Genomic DNA, 23,235 nt, shown 5'->3' on the forward strand with positions numbered 1-23,235 from the left:
CCGACAACAAATGACAACTAATGATGACGTTGTTATGGTGATCGAAACAACAAGATGCCCCGATGTTTGGGTTCATTACGATTTGTGTCTCATGACCGACTCACATGAGTTGGCACGTTGCAAATATTGCTCGAAGTTTCTTAAAGCAGGGTCCAACTCGACATTACGAAAACATACGAATAAGTATTGTCGAGAGAAAAGAAGTTTGGATGCTAAAAAAAACGGAAGTGGGAGAGTCGTCTGGCTCTACAACCCAAAAATAAGTATTTCCGGATTAAAACGACGGACTTTGTATTTTAAGTTTTAGTTGTTATGTTTAGTATCGTTTATGTTTTAATAATGTTTGTAATAGTTATTTTTTGAATAAATAAAATGTTCGTCGTTATTAAAAAAGTAACAAAAAATTAATCATGAGTAACAAAAGTAATTATAATAAAACAAATCAAAACTAAATATTAGTTGAACAAGTTACAAATAATTTTACCAAAACAAATAATTACAACTCTTCTTCGTCTTCATTCTCGTCTTCACTCTCGTCTTCGTTATCGGAAGAAACTCCGTCCTCCGCCTCCTCATCATGAATATGACGCTCTATTGGTATTTCGTCTTCAAAGTTCGCCTTGTGTTGTACACGATCCACCGCATCCAAATGGTCCTTTAGGCAAATGCAAACCCCTAGAGACTCGGGAGTTAATTTTGTTCTTCGCATAGATAACACCCTCCCACTAAGAGAAAAAACCGATTCGGAAGCAACCGTTGAGGCTTGTACGGCAAGCAAATCACGAGCCATGGCGGATAAAATGGGAAATTCGTTTTGTTTACCTCTCCACCAAGCCAACAAATCAATATTGCGAATTTCGTCGACCGTTGCGCCCTCAACATAGTTTGCTCCACTATATCGACCAAGTTCGCTAGTTGGTGTGTTTCCTCTTTGCCTCTTAGATGCCGATTCACGAATCCCATTCATCAAGTTTGTAAGTGGGTCATTGCACGGCCTACTAGTTGTTGTTTTTTTCACAAAAGACGATCTCGTGCTTGGACCATACATTTGAAAATAATGGTCATAAAGGTCTTGAAGGTTTTTTTGGAACTTGTCATTCGCTTCCGTCGACAACTTCGGGTCAATCTCGTGTATACCTAAGTTGTCGAATATTTCCTCAATCGTTGTTTTAACCCCATTAACATTCCAATAGGCGTTTAATGCGGCGGCACAAGTAAAGACCGGCGGTATGTTTTCAAAATATTTTATGAAAAGCTTGTAAAGTTTGGCGTTGGGCAAAAGCACACTTTAACATATAACAAGTTGAGTTCCAACGGGTTGGAACGTCCCAATTCGGCCCCAAATACTTTCTTTCAACCGACTTGCAATAGTTCTTATATTCAAGATGTCTTCTTTTACCACTTTTGAAGACATCTTGTAACATAAGTCTAAAATATTTTAAATCATCACAAATGTTTTCATTGTCAAGACCTATTTGAACAACCAAGTTGATGATATGTACAACACATCGAACATGAAAAAAATCCCTGAAACAAGGTGGTGAATATTTAATGATAAATTTTTCAGCCGCCTTAGTATTGTTTGAAGCGTTGTCAAACGAAATCGAAAATATTTTATTTCTCAAGTTGTAAGTCGTTATAACTTCATCAAGTAATTCAAACAATTTTTTGGCGGTATGTGGGAACGGGAAGTTTTCAAAAGCGATGGTGCGTTTCATCAATTGCCATGTCACCGGATCAACCCAATGAGCGGTGACACATATGTATGATTCGGGCAACCCGTGTGGTGCCGACCAAACATCGGTAGTTAAACTAACCATGGCTTCTAAAGAATGAAAAGACTCGATTAACTCTTTTTTAGCACACTCCCACAACCTGATACAATGACGTCTTAAGGTAGTACGACTTACATGTGTGTATCTCGGTTGTAGAGTTTCGCGAATCAACGACATTAACTCCGGGTCATCAAAGTGGTTAAACGGAAAACCTCGTTGAATAACGAACTTTGCCATTCTATCTTGAACTTGAGTCGTGTTGTAACGAAATAGTGTACCATCTTTACCCAAGTCAATTTGATCGGTCGCGCCAATCCCTTTCAACGCCTTGCAATATGGCTTCTCGATGTGCTTTCTCAAAGTAGAGTTGGAATCGTGCTTTAATATTGAACCACATAGTTTGCAACGAGCCTTTTGATAACCTTCGTCATCCACAATCAAATCCCAATTCTTCCATATGTCTTGGTTGCGGTTATGGTTGACTACCGTAACAACCCTTGGGAACGGGGGCAACAAAAACACTTTTCTTAGCCTTCTTGTTAGTTTTTTTGATGGGTGCAATAATAATATTTAGTTGGATGGTCGGGTAACGGAACGGGTTTGCTAAAGGAGTAGTATTTTAGTTTGTTTTTGAGTTTGATGGTGAAATTAGTGGTGGAAAACAAGTTATATATAGGTTTGGGCATCAAAAACCGGTTCCAACGGCTATATTACCGTTGGAACCGGTTCCAACGGATCTTTTGTCTCTCAAAAACCGGTTCCAACGGCTATATTACCGTTGGAACCGGTTCCAACGGCTAATTGGTGTCTAAAAAACCGGTTCCAACGGCTATATTACCGTTGGAACCGGTTCCAACGGCTAGTTTGACTTTTGTTTGACTCTTCAAAAAAAACCCGCCGGAACCGGTTTTTCCGGGTACGAACCGAACCAGTTCCAATTAAGAACCGGGTAGGAACCGGGTTGGAACTGATACTGACATACAAATAGGAGAACCGGGTACGATTTTCGGGTACAAAAATACCCAAACCGGGTATTGTACCAACCGGGTTGGAACTGGAAACCGGTTCCGGTTCGGTTCCACCAGTTAGGTTCCGGAACCGTTTTTTTTGTGCACGTCTAGACGGGGGTACTTTAATGTCATATTGAGGTAAGTATTTTTTTATTTTATTTTTTTGCATTCTAAACGAAACAATATTTAGAATGCAAAAAAGCCGAAATTGATTAAATACTTCATAAAAAATTCATATTTACATATAGAAAATATAAATGAAAATTATGAACATTTCTAAAGGCAAAAAATAGGACATCTAGTTCAGAGCACAAAGAATAGATCCATAATCAAAAGACATACTTAGAAATACATCCATCATTAGGACAAATAGTTGCTACTACAATTAAGATCTTTCATCTAGATAAGTTCAGAAAACAAAAAACTTCTTTTATCTATTTGGGAGATAAACAGTTCATGTATCTAATCCCAAACTATAACCAATGTTTATGAATTAAAAACAGTTTTGATATAAAATTACTCAATACAATTCACCTAAACATTAAAAAACAAAAATTAGGAAAACCCCTCGGAAAGAAATCCCTTGTCTTTTCTTAACGAACCAACCCAGCATCTTCTTGCTTTCATCCATAGTCATCATCTGCATAAATAAAAAAAATATCAACATGAGGAAGACAAAACAAAATCTAAGCACCCCAAATCAAGAAAGAAACCAATAAAAATGTAGTTCTATAAAAAAAAAACTGAATTTAACACAGATGGCCTTGTCAAGTTAGATGAAGGTATACAAGGTGCTAATTTTGACTTGTTTATATGTCATGTAAGCAAAAATAAGAATTATACAATTCCATTTAAAGAACCGTGAGCAAAACTTTTGATCCAACTGAAGATGTAAAAAAGGTCAAACTGCACCATGATACCAAACATCCCTCTATTCATGAAAAAACGCACACCATTTTTAATAGGGAATATTTTTTTATAAACCTTTTTTTTTTTGTTTGCATACATGCTGAATATCTAGACCCTTAACTTGATAGACATGTGACCTGCATTGTGTGTGCTGACACCGTCGATATTGCATCCATAATTTAAAAGGTAACAATTCAGATAAGATGATACAACTAATTATGAACTGGAAATAAAAACTAAGTAAATTAACAAATTACCTGAGATTAGGGCTCAATTCTCTGCAATGATAAGCTAACCAATCAATTGATGTTGGATATGACAATTTCAATGAAGATCGAATACACAACTGGAAGCTTCTTCCTAAATACAGCACGCAGCCAATTCAATCGAGTTACCTTGAATTTGCAGAACTGGCGGTTAGGCCCGAACTCACGTCTCCTAACTTACCGACGAACGCCGTTTTCGACCAAGCCTTGAAACCATTTGCTGGAATGCCGGCCTTAGCCAACAATACGCTGGAGACGCTAGGCATACGATCTTTCCGAAGCTAAGTTCAACCCTCGATTGGCGGCCATTTTTCATTTACAAATGAAATATTGAACGAATTGAGGAAGAATTATCATCATCGCCCATGTTAAATAGGGAATAACAACCCTAAACGTGGGAGAGAGAGAGAGAGAGACATGCCGGAGAAAGAGGAACCACGTAGAAACTGAAACATAGAACTACAGGTATTGTAACCTCTGCTTCTAGAAGGATTTTTTGAACTTTAAACGGTCAAGATTTCATCTCAGCCTAATCCAAGGGTTGTAATTCATCTAAAAGATAGTTTTATTCACCGGGAACAATATATTATATAATTCCTTCTGTCCAGAACTCCAGAGTCCAGACCCAGTCCTCCACTTCTATATTTAGTTTTTGTCATCTCAGCCTAATCCAAGGGTTGTAATTCATCTAAAAGGTAGTTTTATTCACCGGGAACAATATATTATATAATTCCTTCTGTCCAGAACTCCAGAGTCCAGACCCAGTCCTCCACTTCTATATTTAGTTTTTGTCATCTCAGCCTAATCCAAGGGTTGTAATTCATCTAAAAGGTAGTTTTATTCACCGGGAACAATATATTATATAATTCGTTCTGTCCAGAACTCCAGAGTCCAGACCCAGTCCTCCACTTCTATATTTAGTTTTTGTTCTGTTTTAATTTAAGGTAGGAAAGGAAAACATTTCCATTCCTTTCTTTTCTTTTCTTTTCATTTTCCATTCCTTTACTACCAACCAATTTCTTCCAAAATGGAAATAAAGATTTTACACTACAAAACCTTCACTTTCCTTTCCTTTCCTTTCCTTTCCTTTCCTTTCTCACAATAAATGACACACATTTTCTTCTTTCCTTCATTTAATGAAACTTGGGAACACAACACTTTCTCTCTTTTCATCCCTTTCATTTCCTTTCCTACCTTAAGTTGAACTCAGGAACAGAGCCTTAACAACTCATGCCTCCATGCCTTTAAAATATTTTAAAAACTAAATAAATTATTTTCATATTTATTTACTTAATTTCATCACACCTTACATACGAGTACAAAGATGTAAAGAGACTTTACTATTCATCAAAAGGACGTAGTCGCGTCGTATGATACGAAACTAAAAAGAGCAAAGAAAATTAACATTGATAGAATTAAAAGGGTATTGGCCTCTTGAGGTATACATACTACTTTATTATGTTTTTATAATTTTAGTTTTTATATCATTATGAATTCTGATTTTGTGAAGGGCCGATAACGAAGCATTTTTCTAAAATTGTGCCTTGGAATTTGAAGTTACGTTGTTAGGTTTAATCATTTATAAATGCATTTGGAAGACGAGCTACCTTGAAGAGACCTTTGCGATTCTCTCTAGATTTTCAATAACTTTTATAGGGTAATTATATATTATAACTAATGATAGTAGACAGTTTCACGACGTCGCATATCACACGAGCTAGAATCGAAAAAAATAAACAAGAAATTCGTATTTTTCAAGATAAAATGATATATTATTTAATCGGGAAAATGAATACACATCATGGTCTCTTTTATGGAAAATTCTAGCAATTGTGACAACTAAAAAAATTAGATATGACACTTAAGAAATTATTGTGATAACTAAGACATTGCATAAGTTTGTGACTTGTAAAAGATTATGAATAGCAAGTTTGTGAGCTAGAGGCTTTAAATAATATAGAGGGTAATTTAGAAATGAATGATACAAAGAAATGGGCAGTGATAGATAACGTCACGGCACTCGCCATGTTTTTATTTAATATGAAATTCGATAGTGCTATGCTTTGTCATATCATAACTTTCTAACTTATTATTAAATGTAGAATGAATTCGAACATGATAGGTTAACTAAATACGTAATTTTCTCTATACGCATGATTGATAAGTGGACCACATAATACGACACGCTTTGAGTATAACCAGTTTAAACACACAATTATTAACACCATTGACGAAGCTTCATTGAGGCCGGGGCCCCTGTTTGTGTGCGTAGTAGTGTAAATTTACTCATTTTCGACCGAAATTTTTTATACGTAGTGTAAGTTTAGCCTTTTTTGATCAAAAATTTGAGCCCGGCCCCCCTCGTTTGTGAAATTTTGTATACATTTTGAGCTCCCCCCTCGGTGCCCTCGGTCCAAGCTTCGCCACTGAATTTAACGCACATATATATACTGAATGAAATAAAAGTTATCAGTAATTACAGTTCATATATAATTATTTATAAACTATATGAAACTTTATATTTGTAAAATAATAAAAGTTCATTTATTTTAAAAAGTCAAGACCTTTTTAGTATACTCTTATTAATTTATTAGCTTAAAAACTGTTTAGATGTATGGTATCCACTTTAATAATCCTCTGTCTATTACTTTTTCTATAGAGTTAAGTGTCATTTTAATACATGTAACTTGTTTAATTACGTAACTTTAGTACTTGTAGCTTGTTCAATTACATAACTTTAGTATCGTTTTTGAATTCATTGCAAATGACTGCTTCGATTTTCTAAAATTTGTCACTTTAGTACTTTTTCTAACCCCGTTTATTTTTTTTCGTTAAGTTAGGGGTAAATTAGTAATTTCGTTTATTTTATATATTTTCTCTTTTAAACTAAGTGTTATTTTCATATATGTGGTTTGTTTAATTACGTATTACTAAGTGCATTGTTTATTTTTGATCACTTTCTAACGTGTGAGAAAGTACATATGAACTACGAAGTATAGCATCATTCAAGAACTCCCACTTTAATAATTCAAATGTAACACCCCGACCAAAGGCGGATTATACATCGGGGCGCCACATATTGCTTCATTACTCGCGACACTATTGGTGTCAATATTTATTAATACACATTTTATCGCGCACGCGCGGCGGGGAAAATAAAGAACATAAATCAAACATAAATCAATATATTTTAAATTATAACATTCAAACAACATTAACTTGTCTTGATACATTTTAATTCTAGGTCCAAAAGTAAAAACGTCCTACGTGTCCACAAGCTCCAAAACAGCTACTGCAAACCTGAACATGTGTTAAAATAAACGTCAAACACTTGCGTGTTGGTGAGAAATCAAGTTTAATAGATAATCATAGATAATCACAGTAAATCTGCGCGCAACACGTGTATGTCTAGAGTTTAACAAGGGTGTAATCAGATTGTGATCAAGCCTAAGATAGTTCATAGATCATAGTTCAATCCATGCTCCCAATTGAGCATAAAAACGAGAAAACATCTGTGCAAGTGTAAACAAAGAAAACCGTAAACGATAGGTCTCCCGTGTTCAACTAATGGTACCAACGGAACTGCGGAATAGGCCGAACAAAGCGGTTAATGATACACACATACAAATAAACAGCCAAGTAAACGTCCTCAACACATGGGATACTGCGCGACTAAAGTTCATAAACAAGTTTAAGACTCAAGTTTTGTATGAACACATGAACATCCCAAAATATTTAAAAGCAAAAAGGGATTAGGTACGAGATTACTCACTTGATAAAGATGCGATGATAGATAAAGCAAGAACCAACTTTAAACAGGCACAAGTTAACCTATAAACAAGATTATTGTTTTAATGATTGGTTTTAAGTCTTGATTATAAGTTAGCATAATTAATAAGTAAACTATTATATATAATATATATTACCGGAAAAGCAGGAAGAACAAGGAGGAAGACGGAGGCAGAGAGGAAGACGGCAGAGAGAGCAAGGAGCAAGAGAACAGGAGAGATTAAGTGTTTTGTGTGTGATGTGTTATGAAATATTATTATTATTTATAGAAAAACCCTAGGAGACATAATCCCTAGAAAAGGGAAAAAGATCTTAAAAAGCAAAAGATATCAAAAAGCATAAGAATCCAAAAGCAAAAGATATCAAAAGATATGGTAGCAGGGAAAAAGAGGAAAAGGCTGACAGGATTCAGAAAAAGGCATGGGAGAGGACAGATAAAGTTACTGGTCAAGCATGGAAAAAGCAGATCTCAAAAGATAATGTCAGTCACTTTATCTGTCAACCAATGGGGTTGGTGCGCATGCTGCGCCGAAAGTAACTTTTCAGACATAAAGCAGATTAGGTCAACAGCTCAAAAGATAAGACAACACAAAAGCAAACGGCTAGATTTAAACAGAAGATACAAGGGTTAAGCGCGGGAAGGCTGAGTGCGCGAGCGCGAAGGCTGGCACAACAATCCTTAGCGCTCTGCGGGAAGAATCACATCCTTAGCGTGCTGCGTGAAGAACAAGAATTCTAAGCGCATCGCGGGAAGAACATACATTCTTAGCGCATTGCGGGAAGAACATGCATTCTTAGCGCGCTGCGAGAAGAGTTCTCTTCACGCATCGCAGGAACAAGATGTCTTCACGCAGGCTTCCATGTAAGGAGTCTGGCGCGTGGAGCTGCAGACATCCTTAGGCGGAAAGAACCAAAGGACAAGAGGGAAGAGAAGGCGGAAAGAGAGAGGGAGAAAGAGGCGGGCAGGAAATATATATTATTATTAAAAATAAAATACAAGTATAAATATTAAATAATAAAAGAGAGATCGGGTCAGAGAAACGGGTACCTGGGTCGGGTCGGATCGGGGCAGATGTCACAGTCTCCCCTACTTTAAGAAATTTCGTCCCGAAATTTATCTCGAAGTAGGTTGCGCAGAGAACAGGTGCGGGTACTTGATCTTCATTTGATCTTCCCTTTCCCATGTAAACTCGGCTCCGCGCTTGGACTCCCAGCGAACTTTCACGATAGGGATACGACTGCGCTTGGTTTGCTTAACCTCGCGATCCATAATCTCAACAGGCTTCTCAATGAAATGCATGGATTCATCAACTTGAACTTCATCAAGTGCAATGTGAAGGTTCTCGTCAGCTAAACACTTCTTGAGATTGGAAACATGGAACGTTGGATGCACATTACCGAGCGCGAGCGGCAGGTCAAGTCTGTAGGCAACTTTTCCCACACGCGCGAGGATCTTGAATGGACCAACATAACGAGGAGCAAGCTTACCCTTCTTCCCAAAGCGGACAACACCTTTCCAAGGCGACACTTTGAGGAGAACAAGATCACCAACTTGAAATTCGAGAGGCTTTCGCCTACGATCTGCGTAACTCTTCTGTCGGCTTCTGGCAGTCAGCAAATGATCACGGATCTTGGCGATTTTATCGGTTGTCTCTTGAACAAGTTCGGGTCCTGTGATTTGAGTTTCACCCACTTCGCTCCAACAAATCGGGGAGCGGCATTTACGACCGTAAAGTGCTTCAAATGGGGCCATACCGATACTGGAATGATAGCTGTTGTTATAAGAAAACTCGATCAAAGGCAGGTGTGAATCCCAATTACCTCCAAAATCAAGAACACAAGATCGGAGCATATCCTCAAGAGTTTGAATAGTTCGCTCAGACTGACCGTCAGTCTGAGGATGATATGCCGTACTCATGTCCAAGCGAGTTCCTAGCGCAGATTGGAGAGATTTCCAAAAGCGAGATATAAAACGGCCATCGCGATCGGATATGATGCTCAAAGGAGTACCATGGCGGCAGACGATTTCCTTGACATAAAGCTGCGCGAGTTGCTCAACACGGTAGTTTTCACGAATGGGCAGAAAGTGAGCAGACTTAGTCAATCGATCCACTATTACCCAAATGCTATCATGTTTGCTTGCTGTCAAAGGTAACTTGGTAATAAAGTCCATTGCTATACCTTCCCATTTCCACGTAGGAATTTCTGGTTGTTCGAGCAAACCAGATGGGCGTTGGTGTTCAGCTTTCACTTTAGAACAAGTCAGACATTTAGCTACGAACACAGCAATATCCTTTTTCATACCGGGCCACCAATAAGTAATGCGCGAATCCTTGTACATCTTATCAGTGCCAGGATGAATAGAATACCGAGATTTGTGCGCTTCACTCAGGATATCAGCGCGAAGATTCTCATCACAAGGGATCCAGATGCGATTGAGATAGCAGAGAATTCCACTCAGATTAGGGACAAAGAGTGCTTCCGCGCCACACGCTAACTCGGCGCGAAGGTTACCATTACTGATGGATGCGCGCTGCGCGTCACGAATACGCGATTCAAGGTTGCTTTGAATCGGCGCGAAGTGAAGCTGGGTGCGCGGCAAGATACAGTTAAGTTGGCAGGGTTTTCGGCTGAGCGCATCGGCTACCACATTAGCCTTACCAGGATGATACCGGATCTCACAATCGTAATCGCTGATGAGTTCGTTCCATCGGCGTTGCCTCATGTTAAGTTCCTTTTGATCAAAGATATGCTGAAGGCTTTTATGGTCAGTGTAGAGGATACACTTAGTACCATAAAGGTAGTGTCTCCAGATCTTCAAGGCAAAAACAACTGCACCAAGCTCGAGGTCGTGAGTTGTATAATTCCTTTCATGAACCTTGAGTTGCCTTGATGCGTAAGCGATAACCTTGCCTCGTTGCATAAGAACACAACCGAGACCTTGGTTGGATGCATCGCAATACACGACAAAATCATCATTACCCTCAGGTAGTGCAAGAACAGGAGCTTTACACAACAAACGCTTGAGCGTTAGAAAGGCTTCTTCTTGCTTCGAGCCCCAAATATACGGTTTACCTTTGTGCGTCAGAGCTGTTAAAGGCAAAGCGATCTTCGAGAAGTTCGAAATGAAGCGCCGGTAATAACCAGCTAAGCCCAGAAAAGAACGGATCTCGGAAGGAGAGGATGGCGTAATCCAGTTCTTGATTGCTTCAATCTTGGATGGGTCGACATGAATACCCATCTTGTTTACAACATGACCAAGAAACTGTACTTCATCAGACCAAAATTCACACTTGGAAAGCTTAGCATAGAGTTGCTCGGCTCTAAGCTTTTGCAATACCAACCGAAGATGTTGCTCGTGCTCGGCCTTGGTCTTAGAATACACCAGAACATCATCGATAAACACGATCACGAATTTATCCAAGAAAGGCCTACACACCCGATTCATAAGATCCATGAAAACGGCGGGTGCGTTGGTTAGACCGAAGGACATGACCAAGAATTCAAAATGGCCATAACGAGTTCGAAAAGCAGTCTTCGGAACATCTTCATCGCGGATGCGCAACTGGTGATAACCAGAGCGGAGATCAATCTTCGAGAAACAGGAGGCACCTTGGAGTTGATCAAAGAGGTCGTCAATACGCGGTAAGGGATACCGGTTCTTAATGGTGAGTTTGTTCAACTCGCGGTAATCAATACACATGCGAAACGATCCATCTTTCTTTTTAACGAACAACACCGGAGCACCCCAGGGCGAAGAGCTAGGGCGAATGAATCCTTTAGCAGTCAACTCTTGAAGTTGGCTGGCCAATTCTTGCATCTCAGCGGGTGCAAGACGATAAGGAGATTTAGCCACGGGGGAAGCACCAGGGACAAGATCAATACGGAACTCGACTTCACGAGCGGGAGGGATACCAGGAAGATCATCAGGAAAAACTTCAGGAAAATCACGCACAACAGGGATATCGCGAAGCTTCTTTCCTTCATCGGGTTTAACCACATGGGCTAGAAATGCAATACACTTCTTCCGCATGAGTCTTTGGGCTTCGGCGCAAGACATAAGTTTAAGACCACTGGAGGGTTTTTCGCCGTAGATATGAAGATCACCATTTTCCCGAGGTATGCGAATCAACTTCTTGGCGCAAATAACTTCGGCGCGATTCTTCGAGAGCCAGTCCATACCAATAATAACATCAAAGCTTCCAAGAGGCATGGGGATGAGGTCGATTAGAAAATCGTTTTCGTTAAGGTTAAGCGTGCAATCTTTAATTACCGAGTTTATTAAAACAGTTTCGCCATTAGCCAATTCAACTGAAAAATCTTCTTTTAAGTCATCGCGCGGTCGCGCAAGCTTCTGCTCAAAGGCGCGAGAGATAAAACTTCGATCGGCGCCAGTATCAAAAAGCATAGATGCATAAAATCCGTTAAGCAAAAATGTACCATTAACTACGTCGTTATTCGCTTGCGCTTGGTGCGCGGTTATGTTAAAAGCTCGTCCACGCGTCACTTGGTTTGAAATCTGGTTCACCGGATTCGCTTGTGTAATCTGAACTTGTAGCCTTGGGCACGCGTTCCGGAAATGACTTGGATCACCGCAGTTAAAGCACGATCTGGGTCGTGGGTTTTGGTAAGTTGGCTGTGGGTTCTGCGGGTAGGCTGGTGGTGTTGGCGCAATCGGATTGGAGGGAGGGGTTCTACAGTACTCAACGGAGTGACCTACGCGGCCACATCGGTTACATTGTCGACACGGGACTTGAGGTGGGTGATGAAGTCTACAGGTTGGGCAAAAGGGTTGGTTTCCTGTGTAAGGTTTCTTAGTTGGCGGGGCAGGAAGTGCTGGATTGGTTAAGGCATAGTTGTGGACTACAGGAGGTGCTGGGTAGGTTGACAGTGGGTTAGGCGCGTAAACTGGTTGATAAATTGGTTGCTGGACAATGGGCGGGTTGGTAAGCGCATAGGCTTGTCTGCGCCTACGTTTCTGGTTATGGTTTGAGGGTTCTGGTTTGGTTTCTGTTGGTTCAGGGACAGTCTTGGTGGGTTTGGTCTTCTCAGTTCCCCGCAGGAACAAGGTTCCTGTTCTGACATGGTTGTCGCTGAGCACAGCGGCCAATTCGATGGCGTCAGAGAGGGTTACTGGGTTTCTGGCCCATACAGAATCTTGAATTTCCATGGGGAGACCCCCAAGGAATTTCTCGATTGCTCGGCGGGAAGGGGTAACAAGGTGAGGGACCAGTAAGCTTAGCTCGTGGAAGCGCGTCGCGTACTCGCGCGCTTCACCGCTGTATTGCTTAAGATTCCAAAATTCCTCCTCCAGGCGCTTAACTTCGTTGGGAGGGCAGAATTCTCGCGTAAGAATTTCCTTGAATTCCTCCCATGTCATGCTAGAAGCAGCCTCTGCGCCACGCGCATGAGCTACTCCATTCCACCATGTAAGCGCTCTGGATTCCAGGACACTGGAAGCATATAGGGTTCGTCTGTCTGAGGGGCATTGGGTATGGAGGAAAGTGTTTTCAATCTTCTCAAGCCATTGGAGCATCACGGTGGCTCCTTCAAGACCTGTGAACTTCGGAGGGTTACCCGCATTAAAGGACTTAATGTTATAACTGGAGGTATTAGCATTGTTTTGGCTCAAAGCTTGGGCTATTGCGGCGGCCATTTCCTGGGAACGTTGCTGTCTACGCACGCGCGAGGCTTCTCTTCTCTGAAATCGGCGAGATAGCGGAGGCATTCTATAAAAGTTTTAATTTTAGTTAATATCTTGGTTTTTATCGCAAAGTTTAACTTTATAAAGCTTGGTTTCGCAGAGTTAGATACTATCAAAAGTTAAAGTAAAATAAATGATCCTAAATGCAGACTTTAATAAAGGTAACAAATTCGAATCAAGAATCGACAATTCACGTATCACCGTGACTTTCCGAGTTCTCAATTTAAAATAGCTAGTAAACGGGTATTGGAGATTGACGATTCATGTATCACCATGACTTTCCAATCTTCAATATAAAATATACAAGAAAATGAGTATTGGAGGTTGACAATTCATGTATCACCATGACTTTTCAAGTCTCCAACCTCAGAACATAATCGTAAATGGAAATTGAAAATCAACTATTCATGTATCACCATGACTTTTCGGATTTTCAACCCCAACAAACGAATATGTAAGTAAAATCAATAAAATCGAAATTCAACAAAAATCGAAATATCGCGAAATAAAACATAAAATCATATACTGCGCAAGCGCGAGCATATTCATAAATAACGAGTAATTAACAATAAGCGCGCAAACATGAGATTTCTCTCATGCGCGAGAAGGGACTCTTAGGTATTCTAGGCCGTTACGTCTAACCACCTATCCTAAAGTCAACGAGCTCTGATACCAATCTGTAACACCCCGACCAAAGGCGGATTATACATCGGGGCGCCACATATTGCTTCATTACTCGCGACACTATTGGTGTCAATATTTATTAATACACATTTTATCGCGCACGCGCAGCGGGTAAAATAAAGAACATAAATCAAACATAAATCAATATATTTTAAATTATAACATTCAAACAACATTAACTTGTCTTGATACATTTTAATTCTAGGTCCAAAAGTAAAAACGTCCTACGTGTCCACAAGCTCCAAAACAGCTACTGCAAACCTGAACATGTGTTAAAATAAACGTCAAACACTTGCGTGTTGGTGAGAAATCAAGTTTAATAGATAATCATAGATAATCACAGTAAATCTGCGCGCAACACGTGTATGTCTAGAGTTTAACAAGGGTGTAATCAGATTGTGATCAAGCCTAAGATAGTTCATAGATCATAGTTCAATCCATGCTCCCAATTGAGCATAAAAACGAGAAAACATCTGTGCAAGTGTAAACAAAGAAAACCGTAAACGATAGGTCTCCCGTGTTCAACTAATGGTACCAACGGAACTGCGGAATAGGCCGAACAAAGCGGTTAATGATACACACATACAAATAAACAGCCAAGTAAACGTCCTCAACACATGGGATACTGCGCGACTAAAGTTCATAAACAAGTTTAAGACTCAAGTTTTGTATGAACACATGAACATCCCAAAATATTTAAAAGCAAAAAGGGATTAAGTACGAGATTACTCACTTGATAAAGATGCGATGATAGATAAAGCAAGAACCAACTTTAAACAGGCACAAGTTAACCTATAAACAAGATTATTGTTTTAATGATTGGTTTTAAGTCTTGATTATAAGTTAGCATAATTAATAAGTAAACTATTATATATAATATATATTACCGGAAAAGCAGGAAGAACAAGGAGGAAGACGGAGGCAGAGAGGAAGACGGCAGAGAGAGCAAGGAGCAAGAGAACAGGAGAGATTAAGTGTTTTGTGTGTGATGTGTTATGAAATATTATTATTATTTATAGAAAAACCCTAGGAGACATAATCCCTAGAAAAGGGAAAAAGATCTTAAAAAGCAAAAGATATCAAAAAGCATAAGAATCCAAAAGCAAAAGATATCAAAAGATATGGTAGCAGGGAAAAAGAGGAAAAGGCTGACAGGATTCAGAAAAAGGCATGGGAGAGGACAGATAAAGTTACTGGTCAAGCATGGAAAAAGCAGATCTCAAAAGATAATGTCAGTCACTTTATCTGTCAACCAATGGGGTTGGTGCGCATGCTGCGCCGAAAGTAACTTTTCAGACATAAAGCAGATTAGGTCAACAGCTCAAAAGATAAGACAACACAAAAGCAAACGGCTAGATTTAAACAGAAGATACAAGGGTTAAGCGCGGGAAGGCTGAGTGCGCGAGCGCGAAGGCTGGCACAACAATCCTTAGCGCTCTGCGGGAAGAATCACATCCTTAGCGTGCTGCGTGAAGAACAAGAATTCTAAGCGCATCGCGGGAAGAACATACATTCTTAGCGCATTGCGGGAAGAACATGCATTCTTAGCGCGCTGCGAGAAGAGTTCTCTTCACGCATCGCAGGAACAAGATGTCTTCACGCAGGCTTCCATGTAAGGAGTCTGGCGCGTGGAGCTGCAGACATCCTTAGGCGGAAAGAACCAAAGGACAAGAGGGAAGAGAAGGCGGAAAGAGAGAGGGAGAAAGAGGCGGGCAGGAAATATATATTATTATTAAAAATAAAATACAAGTATAAATATTAAATAATAAAAGAGAGATCGGGTCAGAGAAACGGGTACCTGGGTCGGGTCGGATCGGGGCAGATGTCACATCAAAGGCCTTACCGAAGTCAACCCTAAAGATAATATCATTATCATCATCGTACTCAGTATATCCCACCAATAGCAAAGCTATGGTAGGGTCTGAGGAGGGTAAGATGTAGGCAGCCTTACCTCTACCCCATAGGGATAGAGAGACTGCTTCCGGTGAGACCCCCGGCTCCAACCCTAAAGATAATATATAGTTTTTTTTTGTCCCCATAAGCAATAAGTTACATTTATAATCAGAGGACCCTCCGTTCTCCTAGATGTTCCTATCATAAAAATGGAGTTAGTGACCACCTTGGATTACCCTATAATAAGGCAATAGCGTTTAATTTCATTCCAAGTCGTTAACAAGTTGTGCATATGATTGAAAACATCCTACGAGTAAGGCCTCAAATTTTAAATTTACATAAACTTTATAATTGGTCAAATAGATTATATAAATTATGTAACAAATATAATAAAAATATAAAAAGTTACACCAATGATCACCAACGATACAATGACCAACACTTACATGCCAGTCCAAGGTCGAGTTAATTTCAAGAAATCAACTCTAGAGGAACCACCATCCTCCACCGCAACCTTTGCCCTTCTACTCATCTCCAAAATCCGTTCTCTCACTGCTCTCCCTTCCTCGCCATCCATTAACCGCCTCACCGTCTCATCCACGGCCTCCGCAGTCACAAATCCTGACGACATCGTTAACCATAGCGCCACCTTTATTTCCTCAACCAAATACACTCTATTCAACTTCTGCTCTGCATATAATGGCCATGCCACCATTGGCACCCCAGAAACCACCGCTTCAAGCGACGAGTTCCACCCACAATGACTCACAAATCCACCCACTGACTCATGACTCAGTATCGCCGGCTGAGGTGCCCAGTTCTTCACCACCAGACCCTTATCCTTAGTCCTGGTTAAAAACTCTTCAGGAAGAACATCATCAAGATCAAACTCTTTAACATCCGGTGACGGGTTGCGAACCACCCACAAAAATCTTTGTCCACTTCTCTCTAACCCGACACCAATCTCCTTCAATTGTTCTTTCTTAAACACACCCATACTCCCAAAACACAAAAACACCACACTTTTACTAGGTTGTGTTTTTAGCCACTTCAAACACTCGTTTTCGCTAACATCATCCACTTGATTTCCGCTAGCAATCAAAGGTCCAATAAGATAAACAGGCGGATTTGGACCGCCCCGAAGAGCTTCAACCGCTCTCTCCTCCAACTCTAAGAAGCTGTTTACGATTAAACCCGAAGATTTCGACATGTTAGTAGAAGTGGCCATAAATTTTTTGTAACTATTAGTTTCCCTATCAATCAAAACTGTAGGCATATATGAAGAATGAATGGGTGGTACACCAGGAATATCAAAGTTAATATCTAAATCTTTAATACTTTTAGAATTGGTAATTTTGTCAATGGTTGTAAGATATAAAAAAGCACATAAACCAGAAGCACCACTAGTGTAGAAATAATAAGTAGGCAAACCAAGGCTTGTGGACACTTGAAAACACGCATTAGAAAAGAAATCAAGAACAACACCTTTGATGGTGGATTTAGCCGAGATGGTTACGAGGGTGTTATGCATTATTGGGTTGTAAAGCTCAGGGATCCCGAAAGCGAGGTCTATGAATTCAGAAGGGAAGTCGGGTGGAAGAGCGAGTGTGGGGAGGTGGTGGAACGTGATGGACGGGTTGGTGGCGGAGACGGTGGTGATGTATTTATCAGTGGAGCCGGTTTCGTATGGTGCCGGAGTTATGATGATGATAATAGAGAGTGAAGGGTGGTGAGTGTGGATTAGTTTTCCTAGCTCCACCATGGAAACAAGATGGCCAATTCCTTGAGAAGGATACAGAACAACCACCTTAGAGGAGTCCATTAATTTTTGTTTAATGCTACTACTAGAAAAAATTGCCTTTATTTGAGTATGTAAGAGATAATGAAACCAAAGTAATCAAAGTTATTATGGTCACATAATATGTGCCGAGTGCTATATTTATAGTCTTCAAGTAGATCATTATTATGAGAGCATTTAAAGCCATAATTTTTATAACCAATAAAAGCTCGTGTATATAAAAAAAATACAAAATGTAACGTGGAACTAAATTCGCCATACACCGCTGGTGTTAGCTAGTTTCCAGACGAAAAAGAGGATAACGTGGCTTTGTAATTTGTGACTATGCTTTGTCAAAACTACATATACCCGGACATTTCACATAACGCGATGCCTATTTAATTTTTAGGCGTTTACAGAAAGTGGACGCAGTGAGAACAAGCCTTTAAACGCCTCTCTCTCCTCCCAATCTCTCTACCTCTCTCTCATAAAACGTTATGCACATAACGTTCCTTACCATAATGCCATCCATAGTGCTAGTGCATGGGGGTGGTGTTCCCAGGCATTAAGGCCCCAAAACACCACAAAATATATACAACTACGGATGGTCTTAGACTCTTAGTGTTCAGCTTATCTCATAATGACGTGTGTCACGGCACGAGAATTTCTATGAGGCTCGACTTGCTTCGAGCTCTTTTTTCTAAAGCTTGAGTTAGGATCGTGAGCCGTTTTCCGATCAAACTCGAGCTTGATTCATTTATAACTTACTAATAATTTTATATACTGTTTAATTATTTTTAAATTTTGAGAAAAATCTTGAACGAGCCAAAGCTTGGTACGCATCTTAAACAAGCTAAAGCTCAGCTCAAACTTAGATGTGATGCTAAATCAAGTCAAAGCGCGCCTCAATTATGGCTATGGATTTTTATATGTTATCATGCATGAAAGAGTACTTTTGATTATTTGAGTAAAAAAACACTTTTTACTTGTTTCTTTAGTTTGTGTTTTCTTTATCATTAATTCATCAAGACTAAGAGCATCCATAACAACAAACATTAACAAATTTCCACATCAGCGTCACATCAGATTTCAAACTTTTCTTAAAAACCTTTATTTTCTTCCATAACAACAAATCGCCACATAATCATCTAACTCTACAATTAATTTATATTTAATTAAATTACTTGTATAACAAATTCAGTTTTTATGTTTCATATATATTTAGATGATACATCAAACATTTAACAAATATAACTTTAATAAATATTTAAAAAATATAAAGTTAAAAATAAAGCATCTAAGATATAATATACTTTATTAAACATTTATTTTTGTGGAAGTTAAAATATGCATTATGTTGTCATTTATTAATTATTATTATTATTATTTGTAATTTATTTTTTCAATTTGTATTTGGCAAAAGAATTCAGATTTTCTAATTTATGTTCCACATTGTCTTGAGTGGAGGGCCCACCTTTAAGTCCTTTGCAGTGGTTGTATTTACAAACCTGAATTAAAAAAATCAATCTCCACATCATTGGAGTCTTTACGTTACACAGTCAATGAGATGCCACATGTATTCAGACTTTGGGCCTTAGAGCCCGTTGCAGGTGCTCTAACAAACTCTACCGTTGACTCCTAATCTCCTACCAATCATACTAATTATAAGATCTACACTTATAATGGGCGAGTGAGTGGTGTAATTTAATTATCGGGTGATATATGTTGTAAAATCTCTACTTTTATGTTATTTTTTCATGTAGCACCTTGTTCATGAGGTATTACTTTGTCACAATCAACCTCTAGAGGACTATGGCCATAAACATTCTAGGCCGAATGCATATTTAGTTATTTACTGTCCATAATAAAATCTACAACCTCTAGACCATATATTCCTTTGGCCAAACATGACAAAATAGACCCGATAACTTGTAAGTATAGTTATCTTGTATTGTTTTCACTTCAATGGGCTTAAAAGCAATGTGCTGTTTCGATCATGTATTACAAACGAAATATACACCATAAAAACCATATATTTTTCGTCAAAAATACACAATTTAAGGTAATTTTGTTGACCCGACATGTTATGACAAGACTGCCGTCTGTTTTTTTTGTTAAAAGTGATTCATTTATATTTACATTGAATTAAAAGATCCAGTTACAATAGAGAGACCGACTAACAAAAAGTTCTTTGATTCACCGTTATTTACCCTGCCCAGGGCTTGGTTAATTTCAGGAAATCAACTTGGGAGGAGCCTCCGTCCTCCACTGCAATCTTTGCCCTTCGACTGATCTCTAAAACTTGTTTTCTCACCACTCTCCCTTCCTCACCCTCCATCAACTCTCGAACCTTCTCCACCGTCTTCGCAGTCACAAATCCATCCGCAACCATTTTCACCGCCACTGCCACCTTCATTTCCTCAACCAAAAACACCCTATTCATCTTTTGCTCGGCATACAATGGCCATGCCACCAATGGCACTCCAGCAACAACTGCTTCTAGAGTTGAGTTCCACCCATAATGGCTCACAAACCCACCCAATATAGCCGGTTGTGGTGCACAGTTTTTCACCACCAGACCCTTATTTGCAGTCCTGGTCAAAAACCCTTCGGGTAGCTTCATCAAGCCCGAGATCCTTAGCGCCTGAACCCGTATCATTTTCTTTATCCAATGGCGGGTCCCGCACCACAGACAAAAATCTTTGCTCACTTTTCATCAACCCAATAGCTATTTCCTTCAATTGATCTTTCTTAAAAATCCCCATACTCCCAAAACATAAAAACGCTACACTTCTACTGGGTTGTGAGTTCAACCATTTTAAACACTCATTTTCACTATGATCTTTGTCACTCGCGATCAAAGACCCTATTAGATAAATCGGTGGAGTTGAACCGTTAGTGACGCACTCACCATTCCGAAGCGCATCAACGTCTCTTTCTTCAAATCCCACAAAACTATTAGCAATTAGACCCGAAGAATTTGACATGTTAATAGCCGTGTCTATGAAGTTTTTGTACACGTCGGTTTCTCGATCAAACATTACCGCAGGCATGTCGGAAGCATGTATAGGAGGCAATCCAGGAATATTAAAGGAAGTGTTTTAAACCTCCAATGTTTTCGGAAGTGGTGTTGTGGATCGTTGGAAGATATAAAAACTCACAAAGCCCCGAGGCACCACTCGTATAAAAATAATAAGTTTAGAGATTTGGATACTCGGAAAGCTGCATTAGAAAAGAAGTCAAGGATCACAGCTTTGATGGTTAACTTGGCCGAGATGATTACGAGGGTGTTATGCATTATTGGGTTATAAAGCTTTGGGATACCAAAAGCACGGTCCATGAAATCTGAAGAGAAATCTTGAGGAATAGAGACGGTGGGGAAACGGTGGAAATTGATGGACGGGGTGGCGGCTGAGACAGTGTTGATGTAGGCTTCGGTCGAGCCAGTATCGAAAGGTTCTGGAGTAATGAAAACGATCACGGAGAGTGAAGAGTTTTGAGTGTGGATTAGTTTTGCGAGTTCCACCATGGGAACCAAATGGCCCATCCCCGGAAAAGGATATAGAACCATGGCCGCGGATTCCATTTCTTTTTCGGTGTAGATTATGGAGGAGATGAGGTTCTCAAGTCTCAACTACTCAACTTTAAAGCCATGAGTTAATGCAAGTGGGATTATTGATATTATGCAATGAATTTTTGTATGAGTTATAGTTTGGGCTTGAAATCCGAACCGGTTTGCGTACATATATTGAGAGGCAACTTTTTTTAGTGGCTTCGTTTGAAGCATCCTTTTGAGCTGAGTTTTAGATCAGTCAACTCGTATCCTCTTTACGATCAAAAGTTTTAAAAAATCTATATGAAATTCGGAAAAAACCTAACGCTATTAGGTCTTTTTAACGGAGAACCATTGAGAGACAACTTTTTTTAAATTTTGGACCGGTAGTGGAAATAAACTAAGTTGATATTATTATTGGCCAATAACATTTAGTTGGGATTATTAAATCCAATTTGCCTTAAGTAAAAGAGTGTTTTTTGTTGGGTTTAAACGATTAAAACTTTAACCGGGCTTACTTGATTATTATTTTTGTTGTGCAAAAATATTTTGTATAAAAATATGTTTAAATGAGTTAGTAATTAAGTTTAAACATTAAAAAAAAATTTTATAAAAATATATATTTTATTTTTTTATAAAAAAAATTTGGGTCTAGCTGGATGTCATGCCTGGTCCGTCGACCACCTAGCCCTCCGTGAGAACCGGCCCTGTGAAGGCATAAAAGAAACTGAAGAAAATGAGGCTAAAAACACAAAGAATAGGTTGGGTGAAAACTGTCGAGAAATCTAAAACTAACTTGACATATTCATTCTATTGTGAAAAAAAATGATTTTACCTATTTGTTTGAATTATAGAAATATCAAAATTGCAAAATCAAACTGATACCAATTCGTTTGATTCACGGATTTAATAATTAACAAACTAGACAATAGAATTCATATGTAATGATGGGTCTCATTTAAAATACTTAGTATGACGTTTTTAACATTTTTATGTAGCCTCTTATAAAACTCATAGTCAAAGTTAATAAAAGTAAACATTTAACCCTAGTTGGGGACCTTCGCTCATCTCGCTTCACTTTAGACATGTACCAACTTAATTCTTATCCGATTCATCTTTAGACATGTACCAACCTAAAAACTTGTCGTGAATTGGACGATATTATTATGACATTTGTCAATTTTTCATTTTCAAAACCCAGCCCACGGTAACACGAAAATGGGTCAATAAAAGCACTCAATCCAATTCTTGACCAATTCATTAATTATATGTGTGAAGTTATTAATCCAATAACAAACTCAAATTTTTTATACCACGATTCAAGGTCTTAATCCCCATACAACTGGTATAATTGCATGACTAATTGATTATGCCTTGGACCAAAACCAAATTGTTTTATGACAATTAAACTTGTTTGCTATATATTTTTCCAATCAACTTCTTTGACTACTTTTTTTTTTTCAGAAGTGATGTTTGAGAAATGTTGTTCACAACTAAGCATGGGCTAGAAACAATTTTCAAAAAATGCGATCTTCGTTAGTAACGAAAACATAAAAAAACCCTATATGATTGACAGGGAATGCAAGACTCAGATTATTTGGAATGTATAAGTTGCCGTCACTATAAGTTGTTAGTAAAGACACCTTATGCCATGTTTTTGTCAAGTTGTCATTAATATTGGAAATTTATTAATGACAACTTAATAAAACATGGCAACTTCATAAATTTCCAATACTAATGACAACTTGACAAAACATGGCAGAAGTTTCCATTACTAACGACAATTTATACATTCTCAATGATTTGAGACTATTTGTTAGTTGGCCCATTTTTTAAGCATGACACATGCACATGTTTAAAAAATTGCTCAAGTGA

General features: G+C 38.9%; 2 pseudogenes; both read right to left on the reverse strand.

Annotated features, from left to right (window-relative positions):
- Window positions 1-16,428: 16,428 nt before the first annotated feature.
- Window positions 16,429-17,862, reverse strand: LOC143572259 (UDP-glycosyltransferase 88B1 pseudogene; annotated as a pseudogene).
- Window positions 17,863-19,945: 2,083 nt separating this feature from the next.
- LOC143572252 (UDP-glycosyltransferase 88B1 pseudogene) lies at window positions 19,946-21,428 on the reverse strand (annotated as a pseudogene).
- Window positions 21,429-23,235: the final 1,807 nt, after the last annotated feature.

The sequence above is a fragment of the Bidens hawaiensis genome, unplaced genomic scaffold (genome assembly GCF_021521415.1).
Source record: "Bidens hawaiensis isolate Kalapana, Puna unplaced genomic scaffold, B.hawaiensis_p1.1 tig00025785_1, whole genome shotgun sequence".
In the NCBI taxonomy this organism is placed as follows: domain Eukaryota; kingdom Viridiplantae; phylum Streptophyta; class Magnoliopsida; order Asterales; family Asteraceae; genus Bidens; species Bidens hawaiensis.